Below are 24319 nucleotides of genomic sequence, written 5' to 3' on the forward strand. Positions count from 1 at the left end.
ATTAATTTATTTTATAAGCTTTGCGCAGTGACATGTGTGCAGCATTTCTTTGCACCATGTAAGTTATTTCAGTTGACATAGGAGAGGAGGCAGAAACTTTTCCAAGCCCTTCAGTGACCAGGGAGACGACTGCCTTGTCATGCAGTGGCTGGACCTTTCTCTCGCTTTGCACTGCCTGGCCAACATGGGATTTGCAGGACGATGCAGCAAGTATTTGGAGAGAGCTGGGAAATTAAGTAAATTCAAGTCCCCAACATCTTATAAAGGGTGGAATTCTTTCCGAGCTGAAAGCCTCAACAAAACAGATCCGCTTCACATCACCAAACCTTGATGCATCCCTTTTAATGCAGGACAGGCTAAGGAGGCTACAGCCCCTCACCATTATCATATCACACCACCATCATATGATGGCAGCTGCAAATAATCTCTTTTTCTCCCATAAAATCTGGTTGCGTTGTCATGCCACCTTCTTCTGTGTTTCTGCTAACATGTAGTTGGGACTTCAGAAAATGAAACCAGGGCCAAAAACAGTCGACATCCTACAGCCACTTCCTTTCTGCAGCCAAACAGTAAGTCACATCTCAGCATCCTAAACTGGAGATTGCACCAGAACAGCATCCTTGGGACAGTCAGTGGCCTCAGCACTCTCTTGCTGGGCTGAAACAACCAGGATTTTGGGAGAAGCCCTCTGCACTGTGGGAAATCCCAGGCTGGGAGGTGAGCTACAAACACTGGGTGAATGAGCTGAGTGCTAAGGATTGTAAGGAAGAAAGGCAGCTTCCCAAATTATGATTCAGTCTCTACAAGCCAGTGATTTTTTCATTTACAGAAAGTACCAGAATTCAGTCTTTCAAGCCTCCTGATACTGGGGTCCCTTAGCAAGAGACCCAAGGCCTCCTGGCTCTGACTGAACATGAACTCTGGGCTGATGCATATTTATTATTATTTTCTGTTTCATGCTGCTGATTGTCCCAGATGCAGCAGAGGAAAATGACTTTCAAATGAGAAGATTTTCATAAGCCTAGAGCATAACTGTACTTGGAATGCAAACTTTAATCAGTTATTATCTGGAAAAATGTCTAACAAAGTGCCAATCTCTGCTGGGTTCCCCAATCATCCTGACATCAGCTACAGGTGGCCCTTGGATGAAACATAATTCCCGTGTAAAGCATTTTGGGATCCTTGTAGGGATCTTGGAGCAGGGACTACCCACCTTTCTTATGTACTCTTCATATAAATATGAATACTCTTCATATAAATATGTTCATTCATATAAATATGAATGATAATGATTAATTTAGCTTGGTCAGAAAGCTTTGCTTCGCTGGGGGAGCAGAGTATTTTAGTCTTGAGAATCTCTGAATGTTTTTGGCCAAATCTTACTCTTGGATTCAAGTGTCTGCTTCTTCAGTTCAGAAGTCAGGTTCCCATACTCTTGGCCAAAGGAGTGTCCCTAATCCTAAAGAGGCATCAAACCATCCGGCACCCCAAAGCACCCAGTGCTAGGCACCTTACAGAGGGTCAAATCCCACATGGGTGGAAACTCTGCTGCAAGAGCCCACATCACCCCTCACCATCCCACTGCACCCTAGGGCTGTTCCCTGCCCCAAGAGCTTTTGCTCTGCACCTAAAAAATGCAGGTAAACGTGTAAGTGGTTGCAGTAAAGAGCTACCAGAGGAGGCAATTTTTTTTTCAGGGCACAACCAGAGAGCCTACTTAGCATAGTTTTACAGGCTGCTAATGTGGTTTTATTGCTTCTAGGACCTGACCTATTATTGTTATGTGCTGTGGATGCTTTTATTCATTTGGAACCGGTCCAGGGATCTCTAACGGAGCTCTGCACGGTATGACCTAGGTATGCCCAGTGTAACACTCCTCCCCTGCACTGGGAAAGATGTTTTTTTTTGCACTGCAACTGGGAGGCTTGGGGAATTAGCCTGGCAGCACAACTTACCTTTGCAGATGCTGTGTTCTAGATCCTACAGGGTACTGGGGAACTACAGAGAGGGGTGGAGGGAGGGAGAGAAGGAGGGAGGGGTGTCTCCGTGCTTCCCATCACTGCACGAGGCTGTAGGTTTCTTTTTGCTCAGTTGTGGACTCAGTGTGTGTGTGCAGAGCGCTTCAGTCCAAGCGCTGGTGTGCAATGAGTCATCCCCCTCTGCTGCTAGTAGAAAACTCGACAGAGCCCAGATTAGAAATGGACAAGGGATGGTTTCTCAGACTCACCTTCACCCGCACCGCTGAGCCCAGGAGTTGCACAGCCACGGCTGCTCTGCTCCATGCCCTCTTCTCCCTCCGATGGGTTGAAAACCCATGGGGGAGAGGAGGGATGAGGCAGAGGAGGGTGGAGGAAAATGCAGTGAGTCCTGGTTAGGCAAAGAGGCCTCATTCATCCTGACCCATCACCAGGACCACCCCTGCCTTACTGTTGTTCCCATGGCCAAAATAATGGATCTTAGCATTATCTGCAGTCCTTTCAGCATTTACTATATTTTGGTGTTGCTAGTTTTGACTTTCTATCCCATTTTACAGCCTCAAATAGCTAAAGTGAATGTTTGCTGTTTATTGTGCTTTTCATGGTTTCTTGATAATTAACAGCAGTTTTCTACATTTTTTTCCATGCTTAAAATGCTGATCCAGGCAGTACCATCTTGGTTGTGAGGCCAATTGCTGTCTTGAGATGTTTAAAAACCGATTGAAAAAAACTTACTTTGTCAAATGGTGACTTTTATGCCTGAATAGTCCATAGGGGCCTTGTTGGTGTTTTGCAAGTCTAAAGAGGTCTTCCTTGTTACCAGAAGTAGCAGCTTCATACTGAAAGTGGCAAAATTTTGTGTTATGGACGTAAAAGCTTTATATGACAATGGGATTTTGCACTGGGAGCATGTGTGCACATGTTTAGCTTTAAGCTAATTTTTGGTTCTCCCTGAATTGGTCAGGCAGTTGGACTCAGTGATTTTTTAGGTCCCTTCCAACTGAACTATTCTACTCTACTCTACTCTACTCTACTCTACTCTACTCTACTCAAGTCCCAGGGGGCTGATGAAGGGTCTTTCTGCCCATAGCTCTCAAAAGTTTCTGTCATTCACCACCATTTTTTTCCCCTCCAAAACCTTGCTTTTGCTTCCTACCAAGCAGGAGAACTTCCCACCTAAAGAAACAGCACTGGATTAAGGCTTTTAGCTAACAGGAGAGGGGCATATGCGTGCCTTACACAGTTAATCAGGGATAGAGAGAAGGGGAATTTTGCTCTTGTGTGACCTGAGACATGCTTGGAGGTGCCTCTGTCTCCGCATGGATGACATATTCACCTAGAGCAGCTGCACTCTCACCATGTGCTTTGCTAGGTAATATGGTTAAATGTGGTGCTTTGGTGATCAAACACAAAAAAGCTGTTGTCTTCAGGGAGGCTGAGTTGTTCAGCCAAGGTCTATGCTGCCCTCCAGTCCTCAAAATGGACCTCTCCTGGGGACCTGCCTAGCTTTTGCTCTGCATGGACTTTGTCATGCATATTGAAGTTGTGCTGCTAGGAGTAACAGAGCATTCAAAGTATTTCAGCATGAGTGGCTCTAACCCTGACCCTAGCCCCATATAGCCTCTGAAAATGCAGACTCAATGAAACTGCTGAAAATATATTGGAGAGCTTAGCCATCAGAGCAAAATGCCTGTAAAATATTTTTAAAAGTAATCAAAAAGGCGAAAAAGTTGAGAGCAAAAGAAGGAGAAAGTGCACTGCTAGTTCAGTGGAAAAGACCATTGTACCTGCTAGTAGCAAGAACAACTTCATCGTCTGATGCATGGACTTCTTCCAGCTTGTCACAACAAATACTGCTCACCCAAGGCTATTTGTTGCGTTAGCAATAAACCAGTGAACATAGGGAGCTGCAGCTCACATTGGCACATAGGCTAGGCACCAGTTACCACTGGCACAGATATACTACTGTTTAGCAAGGAGGAGAACTGGTGAAGATGTGAAATGGCACCAAGGACACACTTTGTTTCCCACCTCCTCTGAACTGTGTGTTGATCAAGCCCAAGTGTTAAGTCAAGCCCCCAGTGATAGCATTATCTACTGTTTTGCTAGGAGTACTCAAAAGACACCTATCACCCTACAGCTGAGGCTCACTGCGCTTTGGTTATGATAGGACCAATCTTTATTCTAGGACCTGGCAGAGCACAGCAGCAGCTGACTTCAGATCCCAAATGGCAGCTGAGAGATTCTGCTAAGGAGAATCCTGTATTCAGCTGTGAATGAGTAGAGGGATGGTTTGTATCTTAACATAGGCAGCCTTATATAATGCAGCCAGAAAAACAAACAAACTAAGAGGTTGCAAATGACCCAGAGGACACATTGCAGAGAGATGAGGAAGAAGAAAGCCCACATTATTCTTGTTATACATATTTGAAGGTAGTTTTCTGCTGGACATCACAGCTCAATCTTATTTGAGGTAAAATCACCTGGCTTTCGTCAAGGTTCCTGTCTGTTCCAGGGACTAGATGACCAGAGAAACAAGTGAGCTGCACCTTTTAGAAAAGGCTTGTGAGGTTGTCCTTGGCTTTCATGGTGGAACTGTATAAGCAAGGTGTAAATGACTTCGCAGCCCAGATTTCTCTCAGCATCTTTACCTCAACAGAGCTGTTCACAAGATAAAGGAATGCAGAGACAAGGGTCATGGGGAAGGAGCAGCTGGATGAGCCAACCTGTGGGAAGAGATGGTACCGCCTTGCCTTCTGATGGCAGCCTTGCAGCTGCCTGTAAGATAAGAACATGAATCCCAGAGATAGAGCAGATGTGGGCTTGAAAACCACAGGCTTGTTAATAATTGTGGACTAATATATCACAAAAGTGTCTACAGGCTGCCTTGGAAGTGCTCACATGAGCACGAGAGAGGGACAGGGACAGAGCACAGGGTGCCTAGACAGGCTGTGGACACTGATCTTTCAGACCTACACTGACCAACCCTCAAAAAGCAATTCCACAAGCACCAGTTCAGCCACCTACATTGCATCTTGTATTTCCATATTTTCAAAGCCAGCAGCACTGCTTTGTCTGTCGGGTGCTGGTTTTGAGGTGAGAGCTGCCCCTGGGAGCATAGTTTGACTGATGGGGGAGCATCGTGGCTGTTGAGCAGGAAGATGACCTCCCATTGTGGGCATAATCGCTACATTCCTTGACTGGGAGAGGAGCGGAGCAAGCCTGCCTGTGTAGGACTTACATGGAAATGGCATTTTTATGGGAATATCTGAAATGCCTCTTACAGGCACCCAGTTAAACACTCCTCTCTGTCTGGCCACAGGCCAGTCTGGAGTCCTTTGAACTCCTTGCCCTCCAGGCAGAAGCTGGGGTTGAGTTCTCCTATTGACTTTCAGGACAGTGTGTTTTCGGTAGTAGCCACAGCGAAGGGAACCCAGCTGCCTAAATTGCTGCCAACAAAGTTTCATGTGTCTCATCAGCCATGGTAGGTGTTTGACAGAGTTTTGTCTTCTGCAGTTATTGTGGCACTGTGTCCACTCACTGGCAGACCTCAGTTTTTAGCAGGGATAGAAGGCGGATCACAGCTGGTAGCCAGGCAGTCTGCCAGTGCACATCAGCCATTTCTCGTGATATTTAGCAGCTGAACTAAGTAGATTTATTTATTTATTTGTTTGTTTATTTATTTATTTATTTTGGTGTGGAAGCTTTGAAACATGTTGAACTTGCCATGTAGGAAAATGTCCTGTTAGTCCAGTGCTCATTTGTAGCAAGGGCACACAAGTTTGGGAGCATATTCCTGCTCACGGCTTAAAATGTGCTTTCAGCACAACATCATGCATGCATTCCCTAGACCTCTTGAGAAGGTCCCAACGTCCTGTTTCTATGTGCAGATATACAACGTGGTGCATGTAGCCAGGGAAATAAAGCTAAAAGTGTGTGTAAATTCAGAGCCTGCTCTTTCAGCTCTCGTGTACCATATGCTGCTCTCGGGGAGAGTAGGATTTCAGCCCAGCAATCAGGCTCCTGTGGGAGACTCGCACTGCCTTTCTGCTGCTCTAGTCAGAGGCTTTGTGTGAAGTTGCTACTCCTGAACTCAAACGAGGACTGAATACCACCAGGGAGGGCTGAATGGTTTTCATGGCCTCACTATTCTGTATGGCGCTGCTTTAAGGGATTGATTCATGTCACTCTTGGTTTCCTCCTCTTGCTTTGGGAACTAAGTTTTAGACTTTACCGTTGAAATGTGGAAGAGAATAAGAGAGGATCCAAAATATTAATCTCTGAACAGCAAAATGTATTCTGCTTTTCTAAGGTTATTACCCTAAAATAAGGTAAATAAAGCTCATGTTGCCTTCTGGCTAGCAAAACTAATTCAGCTTTGTTTCCTAGCTCTTATGACTAACTTGCCCTCCCAAGCCCATAGGCTCTTCCTGACCACTTGTGGGGCTAAGCGGCAATATGTGCAATGGCTTAGGGCTGTATGTCCTACTGAGGATTTATTTACATCCCTAAACTGACTGATATACTGGCTGCCATCTCTCAGAACAGGATAGGGGTTGGAGTTACGCTGCCGTAGGGGCACTAAGGTTGATTTATTTTACATAGCTCTTCATTTCAATAGGATGAGTGGGCATTTAGTATATCTAAAACGTCTACTTCCGTCTCAAGTATGGTTGAAATTGGCCAATGGATTCAAAAGTTATTAGAGGGGATTAAAAGACAGACAGCATGATCAGATAAGCCTGTTTCCTCAGAAAACTAGGCTAAAAAGGGAAAAAAAAATCTAGTGCAAGGACTCCTGTGATGTCCTCTGTACATCCTGTTTTTTCAGCATCCACTGTAGTTAATACTGCAAGCTCTGAGTATTTATAAATGAGTGATGCAGCACGTACTGAAGCGCTGCTCTCCTTTGCTCTGTTTACATTACACCTAGAACACGGAATGTGATTATCCCACTGATGTGGCATCAATCCTCTGTCTTGGGAGCTGAAATCTGTTGTGCATGCATAAGGAGTGGCTCCAGGTTAACCGCATCTGAACACCCCCTTGCCCAAACAGGATTTAGTGGCCAGGAGACAAACCTCGTGTCCCTGTCCCTATTCACTGATGGACTGTAAGACACGCCAGCAGGTTCGTCATTCTGTATCCCAGAGCAGCTGATGAGGACTTTGCTTCTTCTCGGTCTAGGTGTGAACATGGACATGTTTTAGTTGATCAGGGATGTGAGGCTGTGTCCAGCTCAGCCCCAAATATACACTTGACTATCATCCTTCATAGTCAGCATCATTTTGCTGTCTAGAAGTTGCCAGTTCATAAATAAAGGTTTGCAGACTGGGACGTGGGGAAGTCCATGAGGTATTGTGTTTGGTCTCTAGATAAGCAGCTGCCACTTTGACTGTACAGCAAAGCCAATGGAGCTTTGATCCCCATGTGCATTTCAGAGCAAGTGCTGTTAGTCGTGAGCCCACCATCCAGGAGAAGTGAGGGAAAGGGGCTGGATTTAATGGACCTTTTCATCAGAGAGAAGGATGCTGGAAGGAAAGGCAGCCACAACTGCAAGAAGAAAAATAGTTAAAGCTTGCGAAGCTATTAAGACTTGGTATTTAATTTCAGTCTACATAAAGGCATATTCTGGGAGGTGAATTTTTAAATGTAAAGGAAAGGTACGTGGATAAGGTTTGGGGTTCTGCCTTTTCTTGGTGTTTCCAGCCCAGTTTCTGTGTTCCCATTTATATTGCAAAGCCGGTAAATTTTCAAGGAGACACACAAATCCAGAAATAAAAGGAATAGCTGGTTGTGAACCTGCCGCCCACATACATAGCCAGTGAGCCAGCTGGGTGCCAGCACTCCTCCCTCCCTTCCTGCTTCTCTGACATCCCTGTTGGCTCAGCCGTCATGACATGACTGAGACATTGCTGAAGTCCACGAGGCAGATTTCCCGAGCAGGGTTGGGAATGAACTCCAGAAAATGGTCTGGAGAAACCACCTTGGCTTCCAGAAGCTGTAGTGCTGGGATTCTGGTAGCTCCTGAGCATCATCAGGAAAAAGAGGTTCTATGACTCAAAATCGGTGCTTTGAACTTTTTCAGATGAGCTGGTAGACAACATGGTTGTCAGAGGTGATGGACATCAGATGAAATTCATACCTGAAGATGAAAAGATTCTGTCTGGTGCTTGCTTGGGTTTTCAGACCTTCTGAGTGTGTCTTGACACAGCTCATGGTGCAGCTACCTACTAGCACTTCTTGCATGGGAAAGCAGAGGATGGGCTGCTGGGCAAACCCTGGGAGAGCTGGGATCCCTTCCTCCTGCTGGTGGAAGAGGCAAATAACTTCAGACCATTCTGCCCTTCATTCAGTTCACGCTGTGTTTGTCCAATGGTAAGCAGCAAAGTAATTGCATTTCGTGCCTCTGGGTGCTGCTGTCAAAGAATAAAAAATAGCAACAGGAATTTCTGGGGCTGGGCTTCCGTTCAGAAGCTCAAAAAGTTTGTACGCTCTTGAAAATCCCTCCCTGCCCTTCCTTCTCAGCTGGGTGTTTAACGTTATGAGGGAACACTTGGTACCATGCCTAGTCCTCTGGATTAGTAATTTGCTTTGTTGTTTGTGTTGATCTAAAGCCCCTGGTTATGCAGCAAAAAGTCAGCCAAGTTCCCTTCTTGGAGGAGTCTGGGAGGAGGTCATTAATCTGGTGTGCGTAATGAAGCACTGTGCTCAGAAGGGTCATTATCTGCGCGCTGCCAGCCTGCCGTCCGGAAAGGACCAAGCCGCATTTACCCCGATGGCATCAGGTGTGCAGCTGGGAGGAAACCCCTGCAGCAGCCAGAGGAAATCTCAGAAAATGGCTTGCTGTCAGAAAGCAGTTTTCCTGCTGAAGTCTGCCCTCTCCTTTCCTCCCGGGATCTGCAGAGCTGCTGCCTTTTAGCAATTTGCTCTCTGGAAGAGGTTGAGAGTAGATGGCTTCTGCCCCTGCTTTTGTCGGCGTAGGTTTATGGGAGATGTGGGTGTGCACTGTGCTGCCCAGGAGTGGGTCACAGTCTGGGTCTAAAGGCTGCAAGATGCTTTTTTTATGCCTCTACCCAGGCCTTGATCTCTGAGCAGTTTATATTCTCTGTATCTGTTTCTACCAAATGCTTCCCCCACCCAGCCACCTGCTGAAACCAACCCAGGCTCTTTGGTTTCTTTTGTTGCTAATTTGCGGTAGTGCTTTTTTTTTCTTTTCTGTGCTGCAAGAGGTATAGCCTCATATAACCCAGCTTGGGAAGACTCCTGATAGCAGCTCCCTCCCATCCTCCCCATCCCCGTTTGTCTTGCGTCTCGTTTGCAATTGCCATTATTTTATCCCTCTGAGGCACCTACTGCTAAGGCTCCCCCCAGTGATGGATGCTGACAGACCGGATGCATAAATATTAAGAAAGGTGGAAAGAGCCAGAGTTGCAATTTCTGTGTGCAGAACAGCAGTGGAGATGCTGCTTTTAGAGCTGACCAATGCAACTGCAGTCTGGGCTCCTGACTAAAAAGCCTATAGATGCAAGTTAGGCTCAAGTTCTGGCTGGAACTGGAGTTGTACATCTTGTGCCAGCGAGGCAGAGAAGCAGATATGCTGGTTATACTGGTGATTTTCACTGGACTTAGGGCTTAGTCAGGAGACTGATCTGGTCTCTAATTGTATCCTGTTCCTTGTCTAATTTTTGTTGCTGGTAGGGTAAGACAAATTTGTTCCTAGGTGGTCTTACAGATTTTCAGTTTCCTGCGTCTTGACGTGAAAAATCTGATGTGAACATAAGCCCCTGTGCATGGCCCTAGAAATGATTATGTTAGCTGTCAGTCTGGTACATTACCCTTGCAGTGAAGTATCACAAGTCACCTGTCTATGTGACCACCTTAATAAATCAGCGTGTGACCGCCTGGAATTGCTAGAGGTTTGGTATTATCAGAAAGCCTGATGGCAATATTCAGATACTGAAGGAACAAGAAAGTCTTGATTAACGCTGAGTTAGCTGTCTCTTCTCTAATGCTGTTTCCAGTTCAACGGATGTCTTGATAATAGTGTTTGGTCTGAAGGCCATAGACTTATTGATGGTCACAGATCAAAATACCATCACTTCCAATAAATTATGCTGCCCTATTTCTGTTAAGAAGTACACCAAGGAACAACATCTGTAAAAGCAAGGGGAAAATCTGAGCAGTCTCAACAATGAATCACAGTGCTGCTACCCAGAGCGAGAGTGAACATGACTGAAGTCCATTTCCAGAAGTGAAATTTGAGGAATGCAAATTTGAGGCTGGCAGTGGTTCTGTGTTGTGGACCCCACAGCACAGTGAGGATGGTGTTGTTTTTGGAGGATCCCAAATTCAAACTTTCCTTGCCTACATGTCCTTCTGCAGACCTCTTTGGCCATTTATCCCACCTTGGATCAGGTATAGTTTCGGGAATTTGAGGATAAATAGATTAGGAGTATTGCAAAAAGGCACTTAATGTTTTTCTTACATGTCAGGATAATAATGCCAGAAGTTTGTGATGGACCAAAATAATTTTAATGTTCACAGTGTCCCAAACATCATCTCTCTGTTATTACCTATGAGCATGAGGCTGAGACTAGTGTGATCACACAAAGACCTCAATATCCCTGCAGACAATACAGCAAATTAATACTTTATATGATCATGGTTTGGGAATGTACAACAATCCTCATCTTGCTAGGACTGATCTCTCAGACCAGCGTGGAGTATGTCAGAGATCTTGTCACTTTTCCAAGGTTTTCACCTTGTCACTACTCACTGTCTGCAGGAAAAGGGAGGCTCACCAATTTAGCATTTTCCCAAAAGTACTAACTTTCGCTTACACAAAATGTGCAAATTACCTTCCTTCATTTAAAACTCATAGAGTGTAGTATATTTTTGTAGTAGGAAACAGATTGGAGGACATCTTGTTTCAGAGCATGCAAAAAACTAACCAGAAGTCCAGAATCACTCACTTCTGTCCATTTACTATCAAGGAAACATAAAAGCAGCTGTTTGCACAGTCCAGGTATTTCCTTAAGATGAAAACTTTTGCTCTGTGGCAACCTATGAGCATCCATTAAAGCACAGATTGTGGAGCAGAGCAGATTGTGTGGTTCTGCCCATCTGCACATCAGATACCCATGCTTACTTTTCAGTAAGAGCAAGGAGCTGGATGTAATGTCATGCAGTCATAATTCTTGGCAGTTGCTATAGTTCATATGTTTATAGGAAGCTGAAGCTTTGGAGCATTTATCAGATCTCTTTACGCTTCCTGCATTAGTGCTTGGGTGTTTTTTTTTCAGCTGAGCTCTCGGGCTGCCGAAGCCCTCTTTGGTAGGGAAAGAGCCATGTGTCCAGTGGAATGTTTTGTGGAGGAATGACTGTGCTGAAAAAAAAAAAAAGGAGAACAAGTCCAGAAACACCTTCCTGGACAATGCATGTTTGTAAATTTAGATTTTTTTTAAGGAGTTTTGAGAAGGATAGAGAGCAGCTCTCTCTCTAGAGTTTGGTGTGAAACAGAAATGGTACCTGTGAGATGATGGGCTCTCCCTTGGAGGGGAGGAGGGTTGTGGCAGACTGACCTGGCAGCACGCAGCACTTTCAGCCTTCTGAAAGTAGACAGCAATGAACTCAGCTGTCAGCCTTGGGATGTCATTTAGGGGCTGGACTGAGGCTTGGAGCCACAGCTTGCAATGGAGGACAGGCATTATACAGCATCTAGAGCCAGGGCAGAGCTTCTAGCTGGGCAAAGCACATGCTGTCTCAGCCATGTGGACCTTAGCAGAAGGCTTTAGGGGTGCCGTGTGTGTACCTCCACCACCAGCCTTGCTGTCTGTGCTGTGGCATGGTGGCACGGTTCAGCATCCCTGGGCACCCAAGCAGGTGTGTGCTCCCAACCGTAAAAAGAAGGTAATGCTTCTTGCTGTGCCCAGCCAAAGGAGCCAAAGGATAATCCCAGAGGTTCTCAGCTCTTGGTATGGGCCATGGGGGCTGCAGGGAAAATGATTTTCCTGGTTTTCCTGGGACAGCCTGTACATGCAGAGGGTTGGGCACCCTCTTTTCTTCCTTTCCCATTCCTTCCATCTCAGTTTAGGAGGTATGAGGGAAATAACAGAGGGTGCTCCAAGCTTCCCTACTCCTATGACCCCATCACCCCGAATGATCCAAGCAGGGCTGGGGTTTGCCCTTAGGATGGTCATACGGTATAAAATTTCTTCTAGGATGAAATTCCTTCTTTTAATATAAGCCCCATTTAAATAATCAAAGTCCCGGCGATGAGATGCAACTGGCTTGTTTGCCCAAGAGAGTGTTTCAGAATACTTTTACCCAACAGTTGGTCTGAGATCAAAAAGACTTGGCATTGCACTGTTTCCTGGATAACACGCCGTCATTATTTATTAATCTGAATCAAAGTGCTTGATGTTTTCATGTGATCGGTTAGAGCCTTATCGTCTGCCTCCTATTTTTTTAAAATTTGTTGTGTTTCAAGAAAGTTTTGAAGCTGTTGCAGTGGGAAATCCATAGCTTAAGTGGCAGCTTGCTCATCTTTTATTTATTTTTGTAATACTCCCATTGTTCCTTATTCAAACCTCCAAAAGATCCTTGTCCTCACTTAAAAGTTTTATGCTTGGATGGTAGCCTAAAGGTGACTTTTAAAAAGAAAAGCATGTTTTCCTTTGTTTGAGTAGATATTGTCCTGTTTGTTGCTTTGTGATTTAAAGAAATGTCTCTTGTAAGGTCAAAACCAAGTAATTTTAAAATACATTTTTGTATTAGGATCAAAATGACTACGTTAAGTTCCCATATTTTTTTTTTTATATATACTTTGCAAACTCAATCAGAACCATGTCAAGTCAGTGGGTGAACCAGCAATGGGATGTGATTAGGCTGATTTCTGGCCTGTTTCCATCATTCTTGGAGAGAAAGTGTTTTTTATTTCCTCATGGAAAAATGTGATTTTCTGTGAGAAATCTGCTCCCTTTTCATTTTGGAGGCTTCTTTGTTATACAAAGAAATTTGTATCTCAAAGTAGATGCTCTTTACTAAAATGCCGCTCTTATTGGAAAGACATTTTTCTATAGAAATAGAACTTCAATAGGAAATTTGCAGTCAGCTGTTACATACAGCAGGCAACACTGCTCCCCCTTCCTCTCAAAAGGGTGCTTTCGTACAGAGCCTGCACTTCTGCATAGCCATGCCAGTGTTGTGGTTTTATAAGCATGTTTTCCTGACTCCTGTTTTTGTATTAAACGTCCTCACAAAGAGGGATGATGATTAATTGGAAACTACAGAGGAAACTATAAAATCAATTGCTCTCAAAGAACTGTATAATGTAGAAACTAAACTGATTAGAAAAAACAACAGAGAAAGATATGTCTGTTCTCCCTCCTTATTCAGTTATATGAGTCGTAGCTGTTACTTGCAAGATTTTTCTTGCAGAATTGTAACCCTTATACTTTGTCTAATTGGTGCTCAGCTACACATTATCTGCGAACATACCAAACAATATTAAAAAAACAGAAAAGCCAAAAATTCTCTTGATGGACTTATTCTGACCATTTATACTGCAAGAAGGCCTGATCCCCGAGCTGATTGTGCTTCTTTATAAAATAAATCCACAAGATTTTCTGCTCATAAATAACTGTGAAATGATTGAACTTTAAAACATAAGACTTCTCATGTGCTAAACCTCACGGAAGAATAATCTCTTGATAAATTTAGTTTTAAAGCAACGGAAGCATAGATGATTGCAATTCTATTTTTAGACATGCGCAGTAAACCATTTCCATTTGGTTTATAGTAATGTTAGTTTAACTTGGAGCCTCCAAACGAAGAGGGAGATGTGGGAACATGCAAGAGCAGCAAGGGTCAGTGTGGCAAGCAGTCCTGGCGCTGGGCTTGGAGGCAATTTTGGGAAGGGGATGGTCACAGATTGCAGGCAGGGAGGGGCCAGTTAGAGAGCCACGAGATGGCCGGAGCTGCTGGCGGCATGGCCATGTCAGAAAGACTGGAAGACCTGAGCATATATCTCTGCTACCAACGTGTACTAGCCAGCACAAAGCAAATTTAGACCGTCAGTTCTTGGGCTTATTGCAGTGTGTATTGGGGCAAATGGAGGCAGTGTCAGGAGCTCTAGGTTTGTGCTATCAGACCATACCGAAATAATGTGTAGAAGTAGATTAGCTGTGTTGACCACATGGAGATGTGTTTCTGCCTCAAATCTGTAAGGAGAAAGAAGTTAAGATAAGCAGCAGAACTCTGTCATGGACATCTAATTCTTGTTAGCCACTGTAAGAGTAAATGTTAAGTATGTGAAGTGGGATTTCCCATTACTTTCTTAAAGTGAATCTTCAATGGAATTTAGGTTCACCTGGGAATATTATAAATTGTAAGAATTGAGAGTATCAGTAATGCTTTTAATGGTCTGATTTTTCAAACTGAATGTTCTTGCTTGGATGTAAGGGTTGGCTTAAAGACTTTCTTGTGTTTTGTGACAGCATTTTTTGAGGTTCTCTTAGGTAGCTCCATCATTTTGGGATGGAAAAGGGAGGTAGGAGAAGTCATGTTGTAGCCCAAGCTGCAGCTCAGAGCTGCAGTCTGGTCTGCTGGGACCATTTTTTCCAGGATGTCTTCTTTATCTTCTTTGCAACTCATTGACTTGGAGATCAAGTGAGAAGAACGATTTCCATATATGATGGTTACTAGTTTGAGGTCCCTAGACAGTGTGAGAATCCTGAAGAAATGGACAAGGGCCATCTGAACCACCGTCCAAATTTGTATTTTTTATTTCCCCGCTTAAATTTCTCTCTTCTCTGGCCAGCAGTAGAGATGGGCTGCAGAGAACGACAATCCAAGACAGCTTTTCAGTAGTTAGCACTACAAGTTTAGTCAATATTTTTGGAATGGAAGTAGAGTCAGGGGAGCATATTTTGGAGCCAGGCTAAACACAGTTATGTGGAAAGAGGATCTGTGCTGTAATGCTGGTTCTGCTTTTAAAATCACTATATGCTTTGGCATAATCTGTAAGACAAGCCCAAGAGTGGCACAGGAAATTGTCTGGAAACTGGGATGGAGGTTCGCTTTTCAACTGTTTTGGGTTGTTTCTTCATGGCCCCTAGGAGTCCTGGATGCCACTAGTAGGTATGTCATTCTACTTTAAGAAATATTAGCTCAAAACGACTTTTGTCCACAGAGATGCACAATCCAGGTCTCCACCACGCCTTTAGTCTGCAGAAGTAAAATACAAGGTGGACTATCTTTTCCAGATGCCCGAGTCAAATGGTGTGTCTGGGAGAATTGCGCTCAGCTGAGTGAACACGTTTCTGGGAACAGCATGGTTGTCATTGGCTAATTAAGTGTAGGCAGTTTGTTGGAGCTGAATATCTATACTGAATGTGGTAAAATAGTAGTGGGCACTGGAAAACTGTTGTAGAAGTGAAAACTGAGGTAGAAGTGTTGGAGTTTGCCATCTGCAGGAGTGGAACAGCCCCATGCTCTGCTCCTTTTTCACCGTGCACGTAGAAGTTGCTGGTCCCTATTTTCCAAGAAGAGTCAAGCAGAAGAAAATCTAACACACAACACACACCTTGAATCGTATTCCATAGTGGTCAGAATTTGGGGGAGATGGATTTCCATCCAGATGCCCTTGCTCTGTCAGAGAAAAGCAGACATGCCAGCATAGACACTGAGTTCACAGGTACCTATCTATATGTCAATACCTAAATTTAGGTGTCCTAATCAACAAATTGAATCATCGGTATCTTTGCTGCAGTCTAGTCTGGTTTATCTCACTAAAGTAGACATGTAAAACAGGAGAGATGACTCACGTCCTGACAGTGTCTACTTCTCCCTGAATGTCTGACATCCTGCATTTCTTTGGTTTGGCCAGTCAATTCCATTGCATCAGAGAAGATAGATTCATTCTGTTCTATGTATGAGGCTATTTCATATGAGTTGCATGTCCAGTGCATATATTTACAGCCAAAAACTTCTATAATACATTATTTGTCCTGTCCAAGCTGAGAAACTATCCTGCAGGATGGATGAAGATAGAGATGAATGTATAGAGGAGTAGGCTGTACTTAAATTACTAGGCTCTTACATGGCCAAATAAAAATTAAGAGCCAGACGAAATCTGCCATTTTCTCATCAATTTTTTATTTTTAGTAAGCATCATCTCAAGAAAGGAAAAATAAATGAATCTGAATGTTCAAGCCATGAAGTCACTTCTGTATCACTGCAGGATCCCATCAGAGCAGGTGCTATTATACCTAATAGCAATAATGTCCCTTGAGGGCTCCTACATTGCCAGCATTCGTATAGTAAGGTAGGGCTCTGGCACGGAAGCTGTCCTGCACATAGGAGGGGATTAGAATCAAGATATTGGCTGATCGCTCGGTGCATTTATAACTGATGTTATGAATATTATATTATTATTTTTTTAATAGTGTTGTTTTCTTTTTCTTTTAGAAAGTGCAAACAAGTTCCCAAATTATGGAGCTAGTGCATTTTCCATTTAGAAAATGTCCTGCCATACCATCATCAGATGTTGCTCTTTCACAGGCCACTTGATGTCTTATTTTCTGTTTTACTCATTGACTGTTTGGTCTCATAAGCTAAATTAAGCAAGAAGCCACAACAGGGGGTTGCAATACTAGGCCACTATTGTATGCTTCCAGTGCATTGTGCCTCAGGCCCAATTGAGTATTACCAACCACTCAAGCATGCATCGTTGACACATAAATGCATATTTGGATGTAGCTTGTTAGTAAATGCAATGTCCCCAGCAGTTTTATTTGGATGATTATATTATTGCTAATTAACAGAAAATGTCATGACTTATGGAAAATAATTGTTTGTGCAATGTGTTATTTACTCTGTAAAATTATTCTGTGTAAAAAAGATGAGGAAATTATACAGAGGAGAAGGGGAAAGTGGGATATTCAGGAGAGTCATGGGGTTCTCAGTAGTGTGAGTCTCATTGACATCAGTGGGACATAGCCAAAATCACTCCTGGTAATGTGACTCACTCATATACCTCTAAAATCATCTGTGTTCGCCACTCGTTAGATGCCCTCCTTCATTTGCTCAGATGCACTTTAGGTTTTGGTTAGTGTCAGGAGAAATAAAGTTTAATTCAGCTAACCTGCCAGGAAAATATAGTAGCTAGAGGGCGGCAATCTTTGTGCTAGTGTTAAAGGCTACAAGGTATTAAAACAGGAACAATGAAAAATCCCTGGCTTCTCGGCATCCTTGCTTCATCCACCTCATTTACATAATGGTTTAGAGCATTATGTAATTCAAATCAAATAGCTGTCAGTAGGCACCAGCTTCCATTGCATCTTTTCCACGAAGCTGCACTGAGTCGCTGAAGTAACCGTATCTGAAAGGAATGACAGAAATGAAATAATTCTGTCTCGCAGATGCCAGGGATCTGACCCACCACCTATTGCAGTCAAACAAAATATTCCCCTTGGCTGATGTGAGGCAAGGATTGCACCCTCAGCACCACGGTAAGCTCTTAACTCTGATTCCTAAACTTGGCAACCAAACACAGGCAGTTTTCAATGGCAAACAAGCAGAATATCCCTCCTCTTTAGACAGCAGTAATTCTCTTTCTGTCTCTTGGTGGGGGAAATCTCTTCCCTTCCATCACATTTGAAGATCCACTGGCTTTATCCAAACAGTACTGTCAAATTTATAGGTTACTAAATAATGAATCAAATCTTCAATATACCCCAGTAAGCAGCAAATAGCCTCTCCCTGATGGTGTTCCTGTTCAATTTCATGGGTCTCTATTTCCATTGCTGAAAAAGATAATATTGCCAGTGCACTTCTACATCTGTGCCTTTCGATTTTTCTATTCTCTGTCTTGTTGCAAAATGCACTGAAAAGGCCTGCCTGTTGTTGGGGCACCATTAGCACCCAACACCATCCAAACCCATAGGGACATAGGTACCCTGCACCCTTGTCCAAGGGAATCTACTAGAATAGACAGAAACGCATCGCAGGAGATTAAGGAGAATAAGATAGCTGTGCCAAAATCACTCAGGATTGGTGCAAATGTCACTTGAGGGTTATTTCTAAGTGCTGTGGACAGGGAGACGTTTGTGGAAGGCTTATGTTGGCTTCGGATAAAGTAGGTGGGGGGGTGAGTTCATTTTCTTGGCTGATGAATAAGAAAGGGAATGAGGTGGAGAAAGATGGGAAGCTGGGTGTACTGTAGGTGTGTGTGTGGATGGAGTCTGGTAAAGGTTAGCGGTCACAGAGCAAAGTGCTGCTGATGCTGCAGATGGAGGAGTGCTTGGCAGGACCTGCTGTCCGACCTCCTTTCTGCTGGATGTGAGAAAGGGACTTGCCACCTCCCGTAGCTTAACTTTGTGTGCTTTGTGTCTGTCTCTACTAGCCTTTCACATCTAGTGTTTTCTTGACCCTTCATCTCATCCTCTTTTTGTTCCTCTCACCTGAAGGAAGGAAAACATATATTGCACCATTTACTCTTAAAAATGGGTTTTATGTTCAGTTATTGTATCATGTTTGTCTCAGTTCAGTGCTAAAACTGCAAGAGGCCCTGTCTTTGCTTGCAGTTTCATCCATCTTTTTTAATGTAGACATGCCAATTCTGGTGATGGTTTCTGTAAGTCTGTTGGTTTTTCCTGCTGATGAGTGTCTCTCCGTAACTTAGAAGGGGGTGAATCCCTTCTAAGGGATGTGTTAATATCCCTTCTAAGGGTGTGTTAATACATCAGATAGCCCAGCTCTTCAGCTGTGGCTCCCCCTCTTCTGAAAGCATACAGAAAAGCTTTTGGTGGCCAGCCTAAAGCCTGCCTTCTTAAAACAGTATAACTACCCCATAATGGCTTCAGAATATATTTTAATAGCTGTTTTACAACTTCCTATATCCGTTAAAACGTCTTTACAAAACACTCTGTGAATAAAATGGACCTGATTTGATATATTTTATTCATGGGAGCATTCAAAGCACCTAATGGTGTGAGTAGTGTATATTATATTTGGCATAACATGGAGCTCTCCTGTAGGTTTCTTATTTCTTGTTCAAAAGTAACTGACTGTATCCTTAGCTGAAAACATTTGGCTTGCTTGGTAGCTCTGCTGCAAGCTCTGTTGGTTCAGAGTAGCAAAGGAGAAATCGTCCCCGGATCTGAAGACTGACTAGTTTCTAGTAAAATAACTCTGAGGACAATCTCTAGTTAATTAAAATAGATATGAAAACCTGTTGGGTGCAGAGAATTACAATTTTCTGCAAAATATAGAGATGTGCACTGATAACTATCAAATGCTGTTTCCCTCTTGCTTATTTCTGTCATTCAGTCGCAGCATAATTTAAAACAAAAACACCTGCAAAGAAAGCAGAATATTTTTAGCTCACTAAAAATATGTATTTTATCATAAGAGAAGACTTAGTGCCAGCACTTAATTCTTGGCATAACATTTGTCATCCCCAAATACAACATCGGGATGAAATCTTCTGAATTAATTTCCTTTTAGCACGTTAACTTGCTGAAGACTTTATCTTATCAATAAGTCATTGGTAATGTCAGAATGTCATGATTCTGTTGAGTGAGATGCCAGCTCATTAAACTGGATTTAAAAGTAGATACAGCACAGGCAGAGCAGGTTGTGACAAATGGCGTGTGGGTCGGTAACTCTGAGATTTCACTTTGGACATTTTGTGTTTATTTCTGCCCTCGGTCTGCATGCTTGGTGAACAAACAAGGCTCGTTTTAGGAAATGTGTGCATTATGCGATGTCATATCAACCTGCAGGCTTGCTTCGTGACGCGGGCAGCAGGAGGAACTCTGTCTCACAGCTCCTCCTGCGTCAGTCTGGGGCTCGTCTCAGTGCTCGGCTTTTCCTGGGAGATCTCCTTCCAGTGCTAAGAACACAGCAGCCGTTTCCGTCAGATTTTTGTGGAATGTCAAACCTTTCTGTTGCAGGCCAGCCATGGGAGCCTGCCTGGTCCTCGGCAGGTGTTGATGTCCCCAGACTCTCTGCTACGTTTGGCAGCATCCCCTTTCTCACCTTTGACTCCAAGCTCACCCAACGGGATGTTTCTGAGCAGTGCTCTCTTTAAAGACAGCATATCTATCCAAATATTCCTGGTCCTAGTAGATCGCTTCTTTAGCTGCTGTGACTTCCCTGGGATGGGTTGAGCTGTGCTCATTTACACCAGCTGGAGATGGGGCTGATTATATACGTTAGGAACGTGTACCGCAAGAAACCGTTGTGTACGGTCTTGACAAAATTATGTCTGTCAGAAAAAAGAAATAAACCAAATATCAGTTTAAGCAGAAGTAATGAGTGTGCTGTGCAAAAGTTCAAGGGCTGTCTTATTCAGTTCCCCCTTGTTTTGGTGTGAGCACACAGACCTTCAGAATGTGTATGAGCAGCGGCTGAAATGTTTCAGTAAAAATTTCAGTAAAAAGAATTTCCTGTGACACCTCCTAGCTGAGGTGCATGAAGTGAGGTATAAATATAAGCAAAGTAAGTCTCCTAAGGTTGTCTGTTGACGGTCAGTAAAATTACGAAGTCACCTAGCCTCCTGTAGGCTCTTAATCTTTATGTAGAAGTTCTTTATTTGATCTTAATTAGAAACAAGATTTCTCCATGAAGCCATTACATGCTTCATGGTTGGAATAAAATTTTCATGTGGTCCCATATCACCTTGCAGTCTTAGATACGGTAATGTTTGCGTGTGCATGCGTGTAAATTTATGCATAAGAATCTGTGAATCTAGGCCAGTGACATTGTATTAGATGTGTCATTGCATCGTTCCTTATTTCCCTAGCCTATTATTCTCATGTTTTGTAGTGCTCTGTAGGTCAAAGAAAAATGCCAAACAGATTATATGGAGAAGAGGTTAAAAAAAAAAAGATGTCAGCGCTGTATGCAGACCCAAACACTTGAAGGGAAACCGTCCTCGTGATTGTTTTTGTTACCACAGCAGTTGAGAACACAAAGTCTACATTTAGTCACAAACATTTTGTAAACAAAGGAGAATTTTGAAGTCTTGTTTGTTATTGTGTAAGATTTATATCTGACAGAATCACAGTGGAGACATACCTGCCCCCATGTGCTATCATCCTTCTCCCCAGCCCGTGGTCAGTAGTAGCTTTTTGGTTATCATCACTGAATTCAGAAGGGTTGTATGAATAAAAGCCTACTCGAGATGAGCATGTCTGATGGCATCCAGTCTTCATTCTATGAATGTCACTTTCACTCTGTTGGTCTTCAAGTTTGACTCCTTTATTATTATGGCTCCCAAGCGTGTGAAATACACGTGTGTACGTCCTTTATACTCTGTGTGCCAGGCAAGCAATCCAGAGCCATCGTGCACAGTGGAGGTGAAAGCAAGACAGGTCTTTGAGGTCAGTATTCCTCCAGGTGTAGTGGACGGCAAGGACCTCAGTCTCTGCTTCCCCCAATGCACAGGGGACCTTGCTACCAGTTTGTGTCAGTGTCTCAAGCCATGGGAAGTGATTGTCAGGCACTCGGGTGGAGATCTGAGTCTGCAGACCCCACGCGAGAACAGGAGGGCAGGCAGCTGGAGGTGAGCAGGACCACTTTCCTTGTATCCCATTGCCCAAGTGGCTTTTTGGGTGCTGGTCAACCATCCGTGGGGAGTCAAGGTAAAGCTTGTAGGGCATGTATGTCTTCTTTGGAGAACGTGGAAGGTCTTCTGAGCTGGGATGACTAACGCCTACAAGAGTAAGGCTAAAGCTATAGTGGAAACTGGCATTTATCTTACTGAGTAAATACAGATGCTAGCAATATCTTTGTACTGTTCCCACTTCTTGCCATGTCATAGAAAATATGCATCTTGGGGCTTTATTTTCTTATGCACATTTTGTTTACATAAGCAGTACATTTTTATCAGCACGAACCGATGTTAACTGAATTTAACAAAGACAAAGCAAGAAGGAAATGTTCATTCTGTGCATGGTGATATCACAGAAACAATGTGTTTTGAAGCCTTGTACTTCAAAAATATGCCTGAGAGGAATGGAAAAATCCAGGCTCATATTTTAAAAATGTGAGTCACAACAGCTATTATCTGTTAAGAAGTGGCATTCCAGCTCTTTGATTCAGTCATTAATGATTTCTTTTTTAAGTAGTGGTGCTTTCTTACCCTTTTAAGAAACATCTGCACTAACCCTGGCTATTTGTGTTCGCAATTCATAGATTCAAAGAAATTAGACATAGAAAGGACCTGTGAAATCATCTTGTCCATTTCCTGAAAGCATATGAAATTGAAAAAAGAATTATACTAAATATATATGTTAAAATGTAGATACTTTGACTTACGTACAATATGAAGACAAATATGTCGATTTTTCAGTTGTGAGTATGCTAAATAATGTACCTTATTTTCTTTATAGTAAAAATAAACAGAAGCGTAGCAAAAGCTTTCAAAAAGTTTGTGGAGCATTTTCTACTTTTTTCCCAACAAGCTAACTTTCTGGAATTTGCATTTAATATTCAAAAGATCTGGTTTCAAGTAGTTTGAAGGTTTTTTTTGTTTTTTTTTTTTTGTTTTTTTTTTTTTAGTTTTATATTTTAATGAGAGAGCTCTGAACAGAAAGAATTCTTTTTTTAAAAAACAGTAATTAAAACTTCTGTTTTTGATATGGTTTTGGGCAATTTTATCTCCCTCGCAATTCCCTATCCTGTTTTTTTTATTATTTTTAAAATTATTTTTGACAAGTTTTATTGCCAGAATAGTTTCTTGTAGGAAGTCTTTAGGGAGCGCTGAGAAGGATGCTGAATATTCTGGTGAATATTCGTTTTTTTTTGCGATTAAGCAACACCCATGAAAACAGCGGCACTTATCAGAGGCGTTCCACACATTCTCTTATTATCTCAATAAGTACTCAGTGTTCCTCATGCTATATGGCCATGCCTCCACCTCTGCTGTATGGAGAAGGGGCTGCAGAAGGGGCTGGGCTGAGGCAGGCTAGCAGAAACACCCCAGCATGACACAGCTCATGAAGCATGAACAGGGCCATGCAGAAGTTCACCACTAGTGTGATTTTCATTCCTTTCCTCCAGCATAGCACAGCTCCTTGTCAGAAGAGGGCTGTTGGGGTTAATTCTCCACTTCCACCAGTCTTAGACTATTAACACCTCTGTACAAATACTCAAGATACTCTCTAGTGACTTAATAACCTCCTGCTCTGATAATTTCTATGTAAAGAAGAGTATGTATAAAGCTACCACTAGGTTTCCAGTAACCATTGTATATCTAAATGTTGGAGGATGTTGTCTGGCCCATGATCCAAAGCACTCAAAGCAGGTAGATGGTCAAGCACCTGCAGGTGTATGGAGGAATTAGCTTTGGTTTGCCATGTGGTTACAAGGCTGTACAAGCTCAGGCCAGCCACAAAGTTGAGGGGCAGGTTGAGCTCATGCCCAGGGCACTGTAGGCTATCTTGTATTGACATGAGTGCTACGTAAAGACAGACGTGCACAAGATCAGACCACGGGTTCCTCCAGGGCGGTAGCCTAGGGATAGAGTGAAAATAGGGAAAGCGTATGTAGTCTTTCTTGCACGTAGCCAGGTTCTGCATCTAAGGGTTTTTCTCAGTAAGAGGCAGTGTCTTTGTGTTTAAAACCATTAATGGAACTTTTGCTCATGGATTTGTCTCATGGCTCTGTGAATCCTTCTTTTTTTTTTTTTTTGCTTGTTTTTGTTGTTTTTGTTTGTTTGTTTGTTTGTTTTTGACATTTACATCAGCTGGTTTAAACAAGTTTCACGTGGCTCCCTTGTTTGCTTCAAACCTGCTGCTCTGCAAATTCATTCAAGATTTCTCCATCCCTGTATTACGAGAGAAAGGGAACAGTCATTCAGTACTCACCATCTTGACAGCTCCAATGATGATCTGGACTCGCGTGGCAGCCCGCAGTAATCTTCTGTCTGGTTTAGAGGCCTGGTCTGTTCCTTCCCAGAAATACCGATCGGCCACTGATTTTTGTTGTCCCCTTCAGCAGTGAGACAAGTCAAGAAACAAAAATCAAAAGGGCAAAATACCTGAGAGTCCTCTGGCCACCTGTACTGATGTCATTTATAGAAAGTGAAATTCTATTTGCTTGCACTGGTGCTGAGTCACAAAGCTGTGCGCATAAGAAAACCCAATTTGTGGGAAAGCTTCTAATTTCCTGTTTTTCAGGAAGAAGGGGATAAAAAAATGATGTGGAGGTAGAGGGGAAAGGAGCAAAGAGAATAGCTAAATAAAGAAGAATGTCAGAATACCCAAAATACAGGAAAGGCTAATTTATTTTAGACTTACTTGTTGAAGCAAGTAGTAATGCAGAGTATAATG

The 24319-nt window shown here is 43.1% G+C and overlaps 1 protein-coding gene across 16 annotated transcripts in view; it reads left to right on the forward strand.

Moving 5' to 3' along the window:
- LOC118251891 (sodium channel protein type 5 subunit alpha-like) overlaps positions 1-24319 on the forward strand; it is a 208884-nt gene that overhangs the window by 13459 nt on the left and 171106 nt on the right. Inside the window, exon 1 of one of the 16 annotated variants that reach the window (XM_050709324.1) lies at positions 17445-17491. The exons of the other annotated variants lie outside the window; for them this stretch is intronic. The gene's annotated coding sequence lies outside the window, so the exon portion shown is untranslated. Of the gene's footprint in view, positions 1-17444; positions 17492-24319 lie in introns of those variants that run through there. 16 annotated transcript variants of the gene reach the window in all.

The sequence above is a fragment of the Cygnus atratus genome, chromosome 2 (assembly GCF_013377495.2).
Source record: "Cygnus atratus isolate AKBS03 ecotype Queensland, Australia chromosome 2, CAtr_DNAZoo_HiC_assembly, whole genome shotgun sequence".
NCBI classification, from domain to species: domain Eukaryota; kingdom Metazoa; phylum Chordata; class Aves; order Anseriformes; family Anatidae; genus Cygnus; species Cygnus atratus.